At 42.1% G+C, this 17,552-nt stretch overlaps 1 long non-coding RNA gene and 1 pseudogene across 1 annotated transcript; one reads left to right on the top strand and one right to left on the bottom strand.

Annotated features, from left to right (window-relative positions):
- Positions 1–431: 431 nt before the first annotated feature.
- Positions 432–2,955, bottom strand: LOC129660016 (uncharacterized). Its single transcript, XR_008718308.1, has 3 exons — positions 2,788–2,955; positions 1,703–1,867; positions 432–698 (listed from the first exon to the last, which is right to left on the bottom strand). It is a non-coding gene; the product is annotated as an uncharacterized LOC129660016 (long non-coding RNA).
- Positions 2,956–6,164: 3,209 nt separating this feature from the next.
- On the top strand, positions 6,165–6,877 carry LOC129659884 (40S ribosomal protein S3a-like; annotated as a pseudogene).
- Positions 6,878–17,552: the final 10,675 nt, after the last annotated feature.

The following is a 17,552-nucleotide window of genomic DNA, read 5'->3' as shown; positions in this document are numbered from 1 at the left end:
ATATGTACACATACATCCCCTCTTTTTTGGATTTCCTTCCCATTTAGGTCACCACAGAGCCCTGAGTAGGGTTTCCTGAGTTAGGTCTCATTAGTTATCTATTTTATACATAGGATCAATAGGGGATGGGACTCCTGTTTCTTATGAAAATTTTCACACTGAGGAGAACAGCCAGGCTTTTGTCCTGGGCAAGAGCCTCTCCCATGAGGCCCAACCAGAGGACCACGCCATCTTAGAAATCAGGTTTTGAGTCTGAGAGGCAGCAGATAGAGAAGCAGATAGCAAATACATCTGTTTTTACAAGAGCCTGTTGTTCTCTGTACTAACTGCTATAAAAACGACTTGAAACTAGCCACATATTAGTTTTGGTTCTCGTGACTAAATCAAGGAATGGCATGATGGTGCTGTGTCATTAGAAATGAAACCAGTTCTTAAACAAGAGAATAGGGCCGACATTTTAATAACCTGAACGATTTCATAGAAAAATCAAAGCTGAAACTTCTACACCCCAGCTCTGAACACCTGCTGCTTAAGTTTGGTTCTGAACCAGTGAAACTTCTTTCTTGCGATGAAGACACGAGATGGGCCCTGACTTGCCCAACGCTTGACGGCCAGGGAAGCCTTCCTTCCACCTGCTATTCTGCTAGGCTCAAACGTGGGCTTGATCTTGGCTTCTACAGGAAGGACTGTATTTGGCACTGTAAGAAAATACAGAAAGTACCTCATAGTTTATTTTTTCAAATATGTGACCTTATATATTTTGATATATATATATCTAAATATATGTGTGTGTGTGTGTATATATATTTAGGTATGTGGATTTTACCTTCCCTGAGATATTGTCATCCACATCTTCTCAGATAAAAAACTGAGACTTGAAGAAGTCACCACCAAGAAGCAGGCAGAACTGGGGTTCTGAACAAAAGTTTTCTTGTCTATATCTGCATCACCTCCAATTGGGCCTTTATCACAATAATGATGTTGATGTAGTAATCATATATAGGTTGCCTCCCTAGTGTCCTTTCCCTCTTTTCCTGCCACAGTACCCACATTTTGCCTCGAGGGAACCACTCTCCTCACTGTCTCTGTCTCTAACAGCTGGATTCATCCAGCTCCCAGGGGTAGCCAGAGTACCCATCACCTGGCCATGGTGACTGGCTCAGAGGTGGGCATACAGCCTGATTCAGGCCAATGGAACCTGAAGAAATGTTTCCTAGGGCTTCTGGGAAAAAGCTTCCTCAGCCCTCTGTGGGTTTACCAGAGGGGACAATCCCCCTTCTCCTGGCCGGTATGTTAGAGAATACAAAGTTCAGAACTCCCTCAGCCATTTGTGTCACCAAGAGAAGGGCCAACCTAAGGACGAAGCCAACACACAGAAGAAGCAGGGCTATACACAAGACCGGCATGGGGCTGGTATCGTGAGGAGGATGTAAATTCTGGACTGCATGCTCAAGTTTTCAGGCTATAAGCTAATGCAATCCCTTTGTTTGCTTAAGGCAGTTTGAGTTTGTTATTCTGTCATATGAAATTCTTAACCAATGAAAACACCACTGGCATCATTCCCAGTAACATTTGATGGTTGCTTTGGTTTCTCAGTCAAGAGCATGAAACCCGTTTGACCAAAAGGACCAATCCTTCAAAATTCATCAGCATCTCTGGAGCATGCCCATCTCTGGTGCCCGACTTGCCAGAGAGGACTCACGTGTTTCTGTTCCTGGGGACTGGTTCCTTCTGTTTTCTGCTCCCTGTTGGCTCAGTCTAGGCCTGTCCTCTTCCCAGTCCCTCCACAGTGATGGGAGGTGGCTGCCCTCTGCCGAGGATGCTAGCAGCCAAGTGGGCAGCCAGCTGCAGACCTCAGGCATTGGCACTGTCAAGAAAAGGAGTGTCAAGAAAGGATTCTGCCACAATGTACTTTTAATATAACATAAAATCCGGTGGGAGAAGGGTCTTTGGCACATAGCTAAATACACAATTACCACCACCCCCCAGCCCCGACCCAAGTTCCCTGTCAGAGTGTTAAAACCCAAGCAATTCTGGCACCCCTCTGAGGATCTTTATTTGTTAGTGATTGATGTTCACAGAGCTTTGGAGCATCCAAGATTATAAAGTCTCGTGGGACTGACAATCTGCGATAAGAACTGGTTTTTGTGATTCTACAACAATCTGTTTCTCTTGAAAAATTCTGTTATTTCCACTTCTGGCCACTATGACTAAGCACACGGGTAGAAACACAGTCTAAACAGTTAAAGAAGCTTGTAACTGCCTGACGCAGTCCAACAGCAGAGGAAGTAAGCATACATGAGCACTGGCAGGTGCACTGTGGGAGGGAGGGCGCTTACTCCCCAGTCCATGTCCCCCAGACCCAATCTGTCGGCAGAACCTTCCATTTCCCAAACATGTCTCGACTCAACCACTTCTCTCCATCTTTACTACAATCGTGTAATTTACCCATTCAACACATATACACCAAAGGGCCACTGTGTTCCAGGCATTGTTTAGTGGCTGGGAGAGCAAGACTGACTCTTCTTGCTCTGTCTTCTCTCTGGACGACCCTTCTTACTGACTGGCCCCGCTTTCCTCATTTGCTCTCTCCTTCCACTCTCCACACAGGAGCCTACAAGTTTTTCTTAAATATCAACACTTCCCTGCTTGAACCCCTCCAGTGACTTCCTACTGCTTCCTCATTAAAACACCAAGGCCTCCTCAGCCCTGCCAGTGGGCTGCGGGCCTCCCTGTGTTGTTGGGCTCTTCTCGCATGCTAGATTCACTCCCTACTGGCACACCTACCTCCTTTCCGATCCTCAAGTATGTTATGGCTTTTTCTCTTTTCAGAGCTTTCATCTGCCTTTATTTCCTCCTAAAACAGTGGCTTCCAAACTTTCTTCTGACAATCATCCCTAGTAAGAAATATTTTGTTTCATTAACTAGTAAACACATCAACCTACACATAAAGGGAACATGAGTTCCACATGATAATACTTCTAGCATGTTCTGTTCCTTTTTAAAAAAATCTAGCCATACCCCACTAACCTGCAGTCTGAAAAGACTCCTCCCTCTACTCTTTGAAAGGCTGAATAGTTCTTATCCTTCAACTTTCCACCGGATGTTAGCTGCTCACGGGGGCCTTCTCCAGCCATCTGATGTAACCCAGGCCTCTGACATAGATTGTTTTTCATCTGAGTCCCCTGTCCCTTCCCTTTGCAGCATGTATCAAAGCTATATATTTCTCAGCTGACATTTGCTCATTGTCTGTCTTGCAGGCCACATCACTAGCAGTTGAAAGCGTGGACCTGTCTGCGCTGTTCCCCACTGTATATTCCACATCTGGGTCAATGATCAGCACAATATACGTCCATATTCCTTGAATGGCTGACTGAGTGGGTGGGTAAGTGATACTGAGGTCTGGATTGAGAAACAGGCCTCCCCAGTGGAAGGAACCAGGGCTCCTTGGAGAAATTATGGATTCTAGGGCTGGGGCAGGAAATCCACAGGAGTGCCAGAAAGTAAAGAAACACTCAAAAAACAAAAAGGCGGGGTATGTTCAAGGGATATAGGAGTCAACCTAAAAAGAACACCCAATGGCCAAAATTGAAACAATCTGAGCCTAATTATCAGATGATAGCCCAAATCTTTAAATAAATATACATGAAAGTCCATACCGATATAAGAGGTTGACTAAATAAGTTTTTTCTTACAGAAGAACTTAAATGATTAATATAAATACTACCCTGCAGGAGGTGGAGTCTAATTCTCCCCACTCCCTTCCTCCTTGAGGGCTGGAGGTACTGTACTTAGTGACTTGCTTCCAAACAACTGAGTAGGTAAAAGGAGAACAGGGTCACTTTCAGTGCGGAAGCCTGGCAAACAGTACTTTGGCCAGGTGTTCAAGGTGATTTCACAGTCCTGTCATGTGGGTGGCACATACCCCCTGATACAATGTGAGGAGGGCACTTCCGCTCTGCTGGCTTCCTCCAATAGCCCATAACCCTGGTGTAACTGTGAAAGATGCATCAGACAAACCCAGTTAGCGGGGCATTCTACACAGTACCTAACTAAAATGCTTCAAATCTGTCAAAACTTCATGAGAAACATGACAAGAGACCATCAGACCAGAGGAGTTAAAGAGCCATGACAACCACTTGTGGTGTGGCATCCTAGGTGAGACCCTGCAACAGAAAAAGGAAATCAGTGCAAAAGCTAAGGAAATCTGAATATGGACTTAAGTTAATAATACGGTATCAACATTGGTTCCTTAACTGTGACAAATATACCACTGTGATGTCAGATGCTGACAACAGGAGGAGCAGGCTGAAGGGCATGTGGGAACTCTCTACATTCTCTTTATGACTTTTCTGTGAATAAAAAACTGTTTTAAAATTAAAAAGCTTTATTTTTAAAAAAGTCAGCCTTAATGCCAAGAGCCAGGCCTTCATTCAGTTGATTTTTATGGAGTGCCCACAAAGTACTTCTAACCATGCTGGGCACAAAGAAGACATGTAGACATACAGGAGATGAAGAGATGCATATACATAAAGCAAGGCATCCAGGGTGACAAACCACAAGCAGAGCATGCCGTTTTGCACGCTGACTAGAGACGGGAGGCGTGTGTGTGGCGGGGGGGGGCGGGGCAGGCGGAGTAGGGCTGGTAATGAAAGCAATGATGAGAATGAGGAAGGAAGGCAAGGACCGGTTGGCTTTGGTGAGGTGAAGTTGGCTCTTCCCCACTGGAATGTCAACTCCCTGAAGGCAAGAACCTTGTCTGTCTACCCATCACTATACTCCTATGGCCAGAACTGTACCTGGAACACAGTATATGCTCAAAAATGTGTATTGAGTAGATGAGAGACTGGACAAATAGATGAAGTCCTACTGAAACGTCACTTGAACTCCAGAACCACTATTGTCATGGGAGGTCTGCCAGGTGCCCACTGGATGTGCATTTTTGTACATGGTGATGATTGCGCATCCTCAGAGGTCTTCCATGAAGCATGCAGATGTTAGCATTGGTTTGGAATGGCTCTAATGTTCACTCACAGGCATGGAAGTGCCTTGTAACATTTCTTGATGGTATTAATAGATAGGTCTGCTGATATTCAATGCTTCCTAGGTGGCTCAGTGATAATAGAATCTGCCTGCCAAATAGGAGACATGGGTTGGGAAGATTCCCTGGAGAAGGAAATGTCAACACATTCCAGTACCCTTGCCTGGAAATTCCCATGCACAGAGGAGCCTGGTGGGCTTCAGTCCATGGGGCTGAAAAAGAGTTGGACATGATTGAACAACAGCTGCTGACACCAAGGAGTGAATGGCATCTCCTCTTTGCTCTAGCGTCTTGTTAAACCTAGCAGAGGCTCTTAGCATTGTAAGAATGGAGAGAGTTAGCGAAGGCTTCAAACTTCAATACAGTCTCTACAAATACAAGGAAACAGTTTAGAGGGATGTTGAATTTCCCTGTAGGCATCTATTGACATTCCTCCTTAAAGGTTCCAAATACTCAATGTATTGTACTCACTTGCATATAACATTTTTTTAATGAAGAAAAATTTAAATTGTGGGAAAATGATGGGAAAGTCATACCCAACTATGAAGCTATTAAGAATAGGGCAGACTATATGTATTAATATGAAATAGTCTCCAAAACACACAAAGTAAAGCCATTCTCTGAAACAGACATAAGACCTCAGTTAACAGAGGGGAGTTCTGGGAAGACAGCACAGGAGGGATGAGAGAGACTTTCACTGAGTGTTCTCTCTTGGAACATTCTGAATTTTGCACATGTACAAAGTACCATGAATGAAAAAAACTTTAAAAAGTGATCCCAGAGGAAGAAACTTTTGAATTTTGTCTGCAGGTTATAATAATCCCCCTTTTTTTTTGATAAAAAATAACCTCCTTTTTTGTTCTACCCTGATTATCTTGGAACCTCTGCTTTCTAGAGGATTTGATCCATGTCAGGTGATAGTCCTGGCTTCTGACATCATCGCAAATCAGCTTTTACATGAAGTGACAAAGGTACATAGATGAGACTGAAAGAGGAAGGCACTCACCATTGTTTATACATTCAAAATTAGGAATTAATTTAAAAACTAAGTTCTATAGTTATTTTGTAAACAGCATATTGAAAACTATAAGTAGTTTGGGCTTTCGGCTCTCTGAGCAGCACCATGATGATCAGCAAAAACAAGCATCTTACAAAAACGGCAGAAAGGGAGCCAAGAAGAAAGTGTTTGACTCACTTTCTAAGAAAGATTTGTATGCTGTGAAAGCACTGGCTATACGTCAATGTAAGAAATACTGGGAAAACACTAGTCACAAGAACTCAAGGAACCAAAATCACATCTGATGACTTTACAGGTTATGTTTTTGAAGTGAGCCTTGCTGATCTGCAGAATGATGAAACTGAATTTAGAAAATTCAAGCTAATTACTGAAGATGTTGAGGGCCAAAACCGCCTGACTAATTTCCGTGGCATGGGTCTCACCCATGACCAAACATACTTCATCGTAAAAAAAATGGTGGATCATGGCTGAAGGTCATGTGGGCGTCAAGACTACCAATGGTTATTTCCTTCATCTATTCTACTGTTACAAAATGTAACAGTCAGATTCAGAAGACCTCTATGGCCAGCATTAACAAGTCTGCCAAATCTGGAAGAAGACAATGGAAACCATGACGCAAGAGGTGAAGACAAATGACTTGAAAGAAGTGGTCAATAAATTGATTCCAGAAAGACATATAAAAGGCTCTCTAATCTACTTATCTGCTCTATGATGCCTCTGTTAGAAAAGTAAATATACTGCAGAAGCCCAAGTTTGAACTGGGAAACCTCATGGAGCATCACGGTGAAGGTAGTAGTTTTGGAACCTGCTGGGGATGAGACAAGTTGTAAAGCTGAATGAGTGACGGTTATGAGCCAGCAGTCCAAGAAGCTATTTGGAATTCAGACTTTGAATGATGACAAGTAACAGATCTTATTTGTGGGGAAAAAAAGCACATTACTTTGTTATATGTTAACATTTTAAAAGTATCTCTAGACCATTAATAATGAATCACACTAATACCCTAAAAACATTTGAAGAAAAGACTTGAGAAGTCCCTTTGAATCAATAAACAATAGATCCCTCAAAAATAAATGATCAATAATTCACCTCAGATAAGTATTTCATCAAGATCACATTCTGCTTTTAAGCAATTTTCTGTTTTCTCACATTCCAAAACAATACAGTTTCAAATTCTGAAGTCAACTCGTTTCTGAGTACTGAGGACACTGATGTTTGAGATACACATGAGCATTCAGAGTTCTTTAGAACACATTTGTGAGAAGATGTATTTCAATCTTATTTCAGCTAATTTCAGAAGAGAGTTCAGTATTTCTCAAACATAAATTTCATTACCAAGGTAAGCCAATGTAAACTCTTTACATTCAGCTGCCATTACAAGAAGGGCTTCCCCTGGTGGCTCAGATATTAAAGAATCCACCTGCAATGTGGGAGACCTGGGTTGGGAAGATCCCCTGGAGGAGGGCATGGCAACCCACCCCAGTACTCTTGCCTGGAGGATTCTATGGACAGAGGAGCCTGGCAGCCTACAGTCCTTGGGGTCACAAAGAGTAGGATACCACTGAGTGACTAAGCACAGCACACAGCACACAGCACAGCCATTCCATTAAAAAAAGCCTCCTGGAAGCAAGGATGGAAGGTCTAAAACAGCAACAAGCACATCCCCAGTGTGTTTGTTGGAAATGCAGACTCTCAGGCTCTGTCCCATCTCTTCTTCACAAGACACATTTAAATAGGCAGTGATTCCCATACTTCTTACAGTTTGACAAGCTGCCAGGCTAAGAAACCTTAATTATGTTCAATTCAGGTTATACTCTTTAGTGAATACTGGATATAATCCTTAGTAGTAAGGACAATGTGACTAGTTTTTTGAGACCAGAGAGTAACACTTATCAGAAATTACTGTAATTAATAATCACTATTTCTACCCTCCTCCTCCTACCTGTGAAACATTCTTTCTCTTTTCTGAGTCCATCCCCTCCACCTGCTCCAAGACCATCTACCACTCCTTCCCCAGGATGACCACACTTTCTCAGCTGATTTCTCCCCTTTCACCAATGAACACACTGAAGTCTCCCTTAGACGTAACACACACACACACATTTTCCCTCCACCATGCTAACAGCTCAGCTACAATCTATTTTTTTCTTTCCATCACTGAAGTTCTCAAGAGTAGTCTGCAAGCAACCCGACAGCTATCAGACCCAAATTAGCTCTCTTGGAGGAGTCAAGTATTTAACTGCCAAATCGGAAGGCCTGGTCCCTGTTACTCCTCTAGATCTCTCTGCTATTTATGAATTCTTTCTCCAGCACTACCACCTCTGGCATCTGCCCTTCTTCCTCTTTTTGTCGCTCATGCCCCTGAGGCATTCCCCTCAGCTCAGCCCAGGGGCTTCTCTTCTCCTTCCACTCTATGTACATTTGCTGTTTTCTTCCTTCCCTCTACCCGCTCCTGCTTCAGAGATCACCTCCATGCAGAAAACTTCCCAGACGCTATCCTCAGCTCTGGTCTCTTCTCAGAACTCCAACAGCCTTGTATGGTTTTCATTTAGTTAATATTTATGTCTATGTACAGAGCCTCTGATATGCTGCTGCTCTGATATGCTGCACTATGCTAGGCATCAGTGAACCCAGAAGACTCATCCCTACCCTCACGGCACTTATGGCCTGTCAGGTAACACAGATGTGGAGCCATGAATACAAGTGCGATGAACACTGAGGAAATGTGAAGAGTGATTATTCAGGGGAAGGGATAACCAAATCCAGTTGGGAAGTAGAATTTCCATTTAAAATGTAAGATGTCCAGTTAAAGTTGAATTTCAGTGAAACAAATAAAATTTTTAACTATGCCCCATCAATAACATGGGATATGCTTATACTAAATACTAATATTTATATGGGACATACTTATACTAATACTAAAAATTATTTATTTACCTGAAATTCAGCTTTAATTGGACATCTTATATTCTAATCCACTACATCTAGCAACCCTACCAGGAAGGGACTGGACAGTTGGGAGAGGAAAGTCCTGAGAACTGAGAGAAAGGATGAGTAGGAATTAGCAAAGAGGGTGGTGGGAAAGGACATCCCAGGGAGAAGGGATAGTTGCAGTAAGTGTTTATACTGACAGAGAGCTTCATGCTTTTGAGAGCCTGAAAGAGGTGCATTACAGTGGGATCATGAAGAAAAGGAAGAGCATTAGGGAAAAAATCTTGAAAAGCCTGTATATGGTTAGGATTTTGGAGTCCCCTAAAGATAACAGGAAGTCATTTCAAGATCTCAAGCAGAGGAGAAAATGGACCTAAAATGCTTCTGTACTAATGTCAATGTCAGGGGAAGGGGGTGTCCCCATTAACACCAATAAGCACTTCTCTGGATACCAGCAGAGTGTCCCACAATTCAACTCAATTCTGACAGCATCTGCCCAGATGCGGCATCATCTTCCACAGCTTCAGGGGTTAGTTCCACAAGACTGCTTTCCTCCCCCCTGCCACACTTCAGGCACCAACTCCAAGCCCAGGTTGCTGCCTGGTTTCTGGACAACCAGCAGTACATCAGGGGGTCTCGTGACTCCCTCTTCTTTTAATTCACTGCAACAGCTTACAAAACTCAAAAGAGTAATATTTTGTTTTCTACATTACCAGTTTATTATAAAACAATATAACTAAGGAACAGTCAAATAAAAGAGATACATGGGGCAAGCTATGTGGGAAGGGGTGCCATTCTCCCCAAATGTCCATGAATTCACCCACCAGGAAGCTCTCAGAAGCTTTTGGTTTTTTATGAAGTCTTCATTAACTACACATAATTGATTAAGTCACTGACCAGTGGTGACTGATTCAATCTCCAGCCTCTCTTCCCCTCCCTGGAGGTCAAGGCCAGGTAAGATTGAGAGTTTCAAACCTCTAATCACATGACTAGTTCTCCCGGAAACCAACCCCCATCCTTGGATGCGATTCAAATGTCAACCATAACATGAGGAAAGATATCTTGATTGTGCTCATCACTAGGAAATTCTCAGTTTTAGGAGCTCTGGGCTGGAAAGGGGACAAAGACCAAGTATATAGTTCTTATTATAAACCACAGTATCACAGGACCTGAGCTGAAGCTTTAAATGATCTTTCTGGCTGCCAGATGGAGAAAGGAATTGCAGAGGCTGCAGTGGATGCAGGAACTTTATTTCTGAGGTCACCGTGATAGTCAAAGAGCTGTTAGTAACTCAGTCATCACAGTCTTTCTCTCACTGGTCTCCTAGACTCAGTTCAGTTCAGTCGCTCAGTCGCGTCCGACTCTTTGCGACCCCATGAATCGCAGCACGCCAGGCCTCCCTGTCCATCACCAAGTCCTGGAGTTCACTCAGACTCACGTCCATCGAGTCCATGATGCCATCCAGCCATCTCATCCTCTGTCGTCCCCTTCTCCTCCTGCCCCCAATCTCTCCCAGCATCAGAGTCTTTTCCAACGAGTCAACTCTTTGCATGACATGGCCAAAGTACTGGAGTTTCAGCTTTAGCATCATTCCTTCCAAAGAAATCCCATGGCTGATATCCTAGACTAAGACTGTACTAAATATCTACAAGATGGTTGATCTGAGTCATCATCTCAAAAGGTTGCTTTACACATATGATCTAACTGCTAATGGTATTTAGTGGTTCTTAGTGCACACCAAACAAAATCTCATTTCCTCAGCCAGGTGCTGGGGGCTCTCTATCATCTTGCCAGAATAGATCTTTTCTGTTTTATCTTGCCCTCTCCCCTGCAAGTGATTAAGCCCTGGGCTTTTACTCATATGGCTCTATCTGGCTGTGAGTCACTTTCTTCCCTTCCTTCATTCCCCAATTGCTTGAAGACAGAATTTCCCTTTCTTCAAGCTCCAGCTTAAAAGCCTTCAATGAGACTTTTCCTAACTTACTCAGAAGCTGTATAAACTTATACATTCAATAAGTATTTAATAAGGCCCTGCCATGTGTCAAAGGTATGACTCTGACATAAAGTTGGTTCCAGTTGATACATTCACATTTTGTCAGTATCACTGGTAACTTTCTCTATTACACTCAAATGTTAGTATCATTATGGTACATCAGAGACACCAGGATAAGCTAACATTTCGTATTATACGATACTTAATTTCAAAACCATGACAAAAGGAGCAATAGAAATATGGGCACTAAGATGACCAAACTCTTAAGGGAGGCGTGGTTGAGACTGCCTAGCCAGAGAAAGGCCAGTAGTCAGGGCATGGCATTTTTCCCTAGGCCTGCATGCAACAGCTCAAATACAGGTTATAGAGGTATGACCTGTTAGAGGTATGAGGATGAACAGAAGATGTCCCTGCCCTCACGGAACTTACATTCTGTTGTGCAACCAAAAGTAAGCCAAGGCACCTGCAGTAAGTGGAGTGCGAGTAAGTAAGAGAGTGTGGACTAGGCCCATTCTGCCTGGTTTTAAATACTGGCTCGACCACCCACCTCATGATGCTAGTAGAAGAAACTTAATTGTCCTGTGCCTCAGTTTCCCTGTGGGGATATTATCAGTAACTATCTCATATAGCTCTAAAATGAAATGAGTTAACACTTGAAAGCACTTAGAACAGGGCCTGGGACACTGTAATCAATACTCAAAAACTGTTAGCTATATAGCCATGTACAGCAGGGAGTCCCCAGAGGGAGAATGATCTTGGCATATTTAAAGGAAATGGTGGGGAAGAAGATCAGTGCAGAAATAATAAAGTAGTGGAGGCAGAGAGTGATAAGGCCAGAAGCAGGGACCAGATTAAGCAGAGCTTGGTAAATTCAGACTTATTTTGATGGGCTAGAAAGACAATGGAATGTTTTGATCAAAGGACTGCCATGATGTCACATGTTTTAATGAGAGACCAGAGGAGAGGCTACAGTTAAGAAGTCCAGTGAGACAATGGTTGCTTAGACCTAGGTAGAAACAGTGGAAGTGGTAAAATATACATATATATATTCTGGGCATATTTTAAGGTAGAATCATTATGACTTGTTGATAGACTCAGGGATGTGAAGAAAGGAATTAAAGATTACTAGGTTAGGAGTAAAAGATACTAGGCTTTGGGGCTGGGTAGCACTTACTAAGATGGGAAAGAGTGAGAGAGGTACAGGTATGAACAGAAAATCAAGAATTCTATTTCGAATAAACTTTGAACTAGTAGACATCTAAGACAGATGACAAGTAGGTAGCTGGGTGTAAGTCTGGTACTCAGGAAAAGTTAAGACTGGAGAAAAACACACCATGTTAAAAGCTGTAAGATGAGCTCACACACTGAGTGTAGCTAGAGGAGAGGACATCAAAGCCTGAGGCCTGGAGCAACTGCAACATTTAGGAGTGAAGAAAAGAATCAAGAAAGAAAACCAAGAAAGGGGCTGAGGGAGAAGGGAAACCATGAGGGTGTGGTGTCCAGTGAAGAAAGTGTTTCAAGAATTAAGGTGTGATCAACTGTCAAATGCTTCTGAGAGGTCAAGCAAGATACCATCTAGTTCACTCAAAGTAAATCATTTTCTCAGCTCCATTTCCCCATAGTGGTTTGTTTGTACTTTTCTCATTGCAATATCCAACTGTCTTGTTATAGTTACTCTTGTCTTCTCTCCTCTTACAGAGCCTCCTTAAGGTCAGAGACCATGTCTTCTTCCCCTCAAAACACCCACTATCCTACTCAATAAATTTTTGAATAAACGAATCATATAGGATTCTATAAAATCTGGGAGCATATGCCTAGCACACAGTTAGCAATCAGAGTTGGCTTTACTAAGATATCTGAAATGCTCTAAGACTAATGTATGGGCTTTGTTCTGCCTAGAAAATGAAGAGGTCTGCAATGCATCTGAGTTGATCTATGGCCAACTACAGAAGGAAAAGAGGGCATCAGAGGATGAGATGGCTGGATGGCATCACCGATGCAATGGACATGAACTTGGGTGAACGTTAGGAGATGGTGAGGGACAGAGAGGCCTGGCGTGCTGCAGTCCATGGGGATCACAAAAGAGCTGGACACAACTGGGCGACTGAACAACACAAAGATCACAACCTATCTGGCATTTCTACTTTTTTACTTGAATGCATGGTACTACCCAAAAGGGACTTAACGTTCACCTGATTTGCTTAAATATATTCCTCCCCAACCCCTGCCCCAAGCTGGCTAGATCTCATCTAAAGTTGGCTCCAGTTGATACCTTCACAGTATCAGCATCGTCAGTAACTTTCTCTGTCACACTTGAATGTCCGCATCACTATGGTACATCAGAATCATCAGGATAAGCTGACACTTTGTGTGTGTACTTAGTTGCTCAGTCATATCCAACTCTTTTCGACCCCATGAACTCTAGCCTGCCAGGCTCCTCTGTCCCATGGGCATTCTCCAGGCAAGAACACTAGAGAGGGTTGCCATGCCCTCTTCTAGGGGATCTTCCCAACCCAGGGATTGAACCCAGGTCTCCCACACTGCGGGCAGATTCTTTACTATCTGAGCCACCAGGGATTACATGATAACTTCAAAACCATGACAGAAGGAGCTAGGAATTAATGAATTTTTAAGGAAGGCATGGTTGAGATGGCCTACCCAGAAAAAGGCCAGTAGTCAGGGCATGATATTTTTCTTTAGGCCTGCACACAACAGATCGGATACAAGTCACAAGTTACTGTCTCTGTAAAAGAAATCTAAAATCCAACAGTTGTGAGTAACAGGAATATCAATACCCAAATTACAGAGTTAAGCTCTCAGCAATGTGACTTACTTGGAAAATGTGCACTAGACAACACACAAAACCACTCAGCACATCCCACAGTAAGGTAACCCCTAGAGATGAGGAATGCTTGCCACAGCTGCCAGTGCCACAGAGAACCAGCACCTACAAAGCTGGCCTCTCCACTTCTAGCTCTAGTGATTATCTTCCTATGTTAAGTTGCTTCAGTCGTGTCTGACTCTGTGCGACCCCAGAGACGGCAGCCCACCAGGCTCCGCCATCTCTGGGATCGTCCAGGCAAGAACACTGGAGTGGGTTGCTATTTCCTTCTCCAATGCATTAAAGTGAAAAGGGAAAGTGAAGTCGCTCAGTCGTGTCCGACTCCTAGCGACCCCATGGACTGCAGCCCACCAGACTCCTCTGTCCATGGGATTTTCCAGGCAAGAGTACTGGAGTGGGGTGCCATTGCCTTCTCCGGATTATCTTCCTAGAATGCCGCATTTCAGCTCCATAGCTCTTCTGGCTACCTTCAAGGGGCCTCCCAGAGAGGAATTATTCACCCTTGATTCCTGCTTACTTTCATACCTAAACGTTTACCATTTGCCTTGTTTTTATATTTGGATGGAAATCTTGTAAAGAGAGCTTCTGGTTCCCAGCCCTTTCACTAAATCTTACTCTGAATGTGCTGTCAAATTATGGCACTGTTGAGCACCCAGACTGTCCGCCCGGTATTACCATGACAAATTCTAACCTATTGCATTTCTTGCACATAGCTTGGCATATATTACTCATTACACACTCGGTGAATAAATTTCAAGGAGGAAGCTGACAAAAATGGAACACAGCTAAAGGATGGAATGAACAGGCTCAAGATATTTTGTTTGGAGTCAGAAGCTAAGAGCTACTTTCAAACAGATTGTCAGAAGAGCAGGGATAAGCCTTATGCTCTAAACTCGAGGTTATTAGTATCTAACAATTTAATGTAGCATTTCCCAAACTAGAGTTCAATGTAATGTGGTACTAGGGGGAAGGGCTTCCCTGGTGGCTCAGCGGCAAAGAATCTACTTGCTAATGCAGGAGATGTGGGTTCAACCCCTGGGTTGGGAGCATTCCCTGGAGTAGGAAATGACAACCCACTCCACTCTTCTGGCCTGGGAAATCCCATGGACAGAGAAGCCTGGCAGGCTACAGTCCATGGGGTTGCAAAGAGTTGAACATGACTTAGCTACTAAGCAACAACAAAACTAGGGGGAAAATCCCTATAATTAAGAAAATTTCAGAAATGCTCGATCAGATAGGTCTCTTAACTTTAGAACTTCTCAAAGCTTAATGTATCAATATGCTTTGGGATCTAAAGGGGAGGTATACTACACAGCCTTTTCCAAACTTTTATTCAACAAGTATGGAGTACAGTCCACTAAGTTCCAGGCACAGTAGTAGGTCCTAGAATACAATCCTGAGCCAAAAAGATCCACTCTCTGCTCTCATGGAGTCTGCTCAGTGTGAGGAACAAACACTACACAAATATTGACTGTAAACCACAGTAAACGTTACAAAGTATTCATCAGTATTTTCTAATACATGAAGAAGACACCTCTTCTACTTGAACACCAAATATTTCTCTTAAAGCTTTTCCATAAACACGGTTCTAAGAGTCTAGCTCAGTGTGAAGAACCCTGCTCACAGATCTAACACATTTCCCTTGCTAAAAATGTATTACATTTTCAGAAGTAAGGTCTACAGGCAAAAGCAAGACACAAACCACTCATTTATGAAAAGGCCAGAATTAATAAATACCTCCAGATGCTTGATGAGAATAGCTCCAACTTTAGGGGCTGCTTAAATTAGAGTGATGTTGAAACAGAAGATCTGTGCTGTGGTCTACACTACGACTAAAATGAATGTGGACTGACGCAAGGATCTGATCCACAGTGGTTCCTACTGAAAGTCGCCAATTTGAGTAAGCAAGTCTTCACCAGTACTGCAAACCTGCACCCACTGCACTTTGTATACTGATTTCTAAACAACAAGGTCCTTTCTATTTTTACAGCTGGTATTTTTAACAGGAAAATATAACACCAATTTTAAAGTATCATTAAATAATCCTGTTAATTTTTTTTCTTTTTTATACATAGCTGCAAAGCACTAAGTATGTGCAAGACACTCCACTAACAATCATGGAAAACAAAGAGGAAAAAGCCTGGTTGTGCTTTATTTACTCTCCTGACGTGGGGGTGGAGAAGCTATAGAGGAAAAGCCAAATTCATCACTTTCAGAAGAATCAACTGGTATGTCAAAAACATGCTGACATTTTTAAATCTTCAAATTTATCTTTATCTCATTGGTGATCATTCCAAGATCACCATCATTGATGGTAAGCAAGAATAGTTAAGTGTTTAAAATGTTTAATACTTAATGAAACACCTCAAGGACCTAAAAACAGAGTCCCTTTTCACTCTGTGCTTCCTATGCTGTGACTACCAGATTCCACAGTAGTGTTACATTTGCCACAATGAGTGTGGAGAATCAAATCTGTAATTCACACAAGAGAATGTAAAGGATTCTTTCGTCAAATAAATCTATCTGGTACATGAATTTTTATTACAAAAGTATCATTTCATCCCAAATTACTTGAAAAGAAGCATAACCCCCTTCTCTCCAACAGCCATGCAGGTAATTTTTAATACTTCCAGACCAAGAGACAATTATATTTAAAAAAATACTTAAGTGGATGATGGAACTCAAGAGATAGGTAAGCATTTTGACTGATTCCACTCCAGTGACTGGCCATGCACTGAATGGACTATAAATGCTGTCATACTTGGTTTTTTTCCTAACAAACCCAAGGTGCTATACTTCTATTCAACTGCATTGGCACATCTAAAAGGAAGGTCAACTTACCTCAGACCTAAATATCAACAGTACGGTAAGTAAAACATGAGAACATCACTCTTTGGCATGACCCATGTAAACCACATTTCTGAAAATTGAAAGAAAATAAAACGTCATACCTTATATAGCCTATAATATATAAAGATATCCTAGAAAGATAATCATTAAACGTTAATGTCACTCAATATCAAATCTTGTATCCTGTTTTCTTAGCAAACCATCAGTTTCCACCTATTTTCCAGTGAATGGGGAGATAAACATGTAACAGGAATAGTTCACTCCTGGGTTCACGTCAGACTGACTGGAATTATGTTCTAAACATCACCATTCTATAAAGACTGATAGGTCAGTTTTAACTATAAGCAGGCTATTTTGGGTCTCCAGATACATACAAGTCCTTATCAATCCACTCTATACATGAACCTGGATCATCCAAGTGAAAAGCAACACTATGAAGGATGAAATCATTTTTTTAGGCTGAATTTAGTCCTTCCTAGTTAAACAATGACAGTGACTTAAGAACATATTTTCATTTTCTTAGGATGCTCACTACCAAGGATGAGTTAAACAAGTATATTGAGATTTGTGCCCCTCTTCAGTTTTCGATCATATGTTCTCCTTTATGCCTATTTTTTATTTAAGAAACTTTTATAACAGGAACAAGGAAAAGGAAACTATGATGATTCCCTCAACAGGTAATTTGATTTATATAAATTCCATTTCCAACTTCTATAAATAAAGACAGACACAAAATTAATTGAATTTTTTAATAAACCATAAAATTTAAATATTCAAATAAAAAGAAACAAAAATAGATATTTAAGCCCAGCACTAATTTCTGTTTTTATTCTTTCTCTGGGTATCATGGAGGCTTGACTTACCTGGGACTAGAGTA

This window comes from Bubalus kerabau, chromosome 9 (genome assembly GCF_029407905.1).
Source record: "Bubalus kerabau isolate K-KA32 ecotype Philippines breed swamp buffalo chromosome 9, PCC_UOA_SB_1v2, whole genome shotgun sequence".
In the NCBI taxonomy this organism is placed as follows: Eukaryota; Metazoa; Chordata; class Mammalia; order Artiodactyla; family Bovidae; genus Bubalus; species Bubalus kerabau.
The sequence above is the reverse complement of the archived record's forward strand: the minus strand, read 5'-3'. Positions and strand labels throughout refer to the sequence as shown.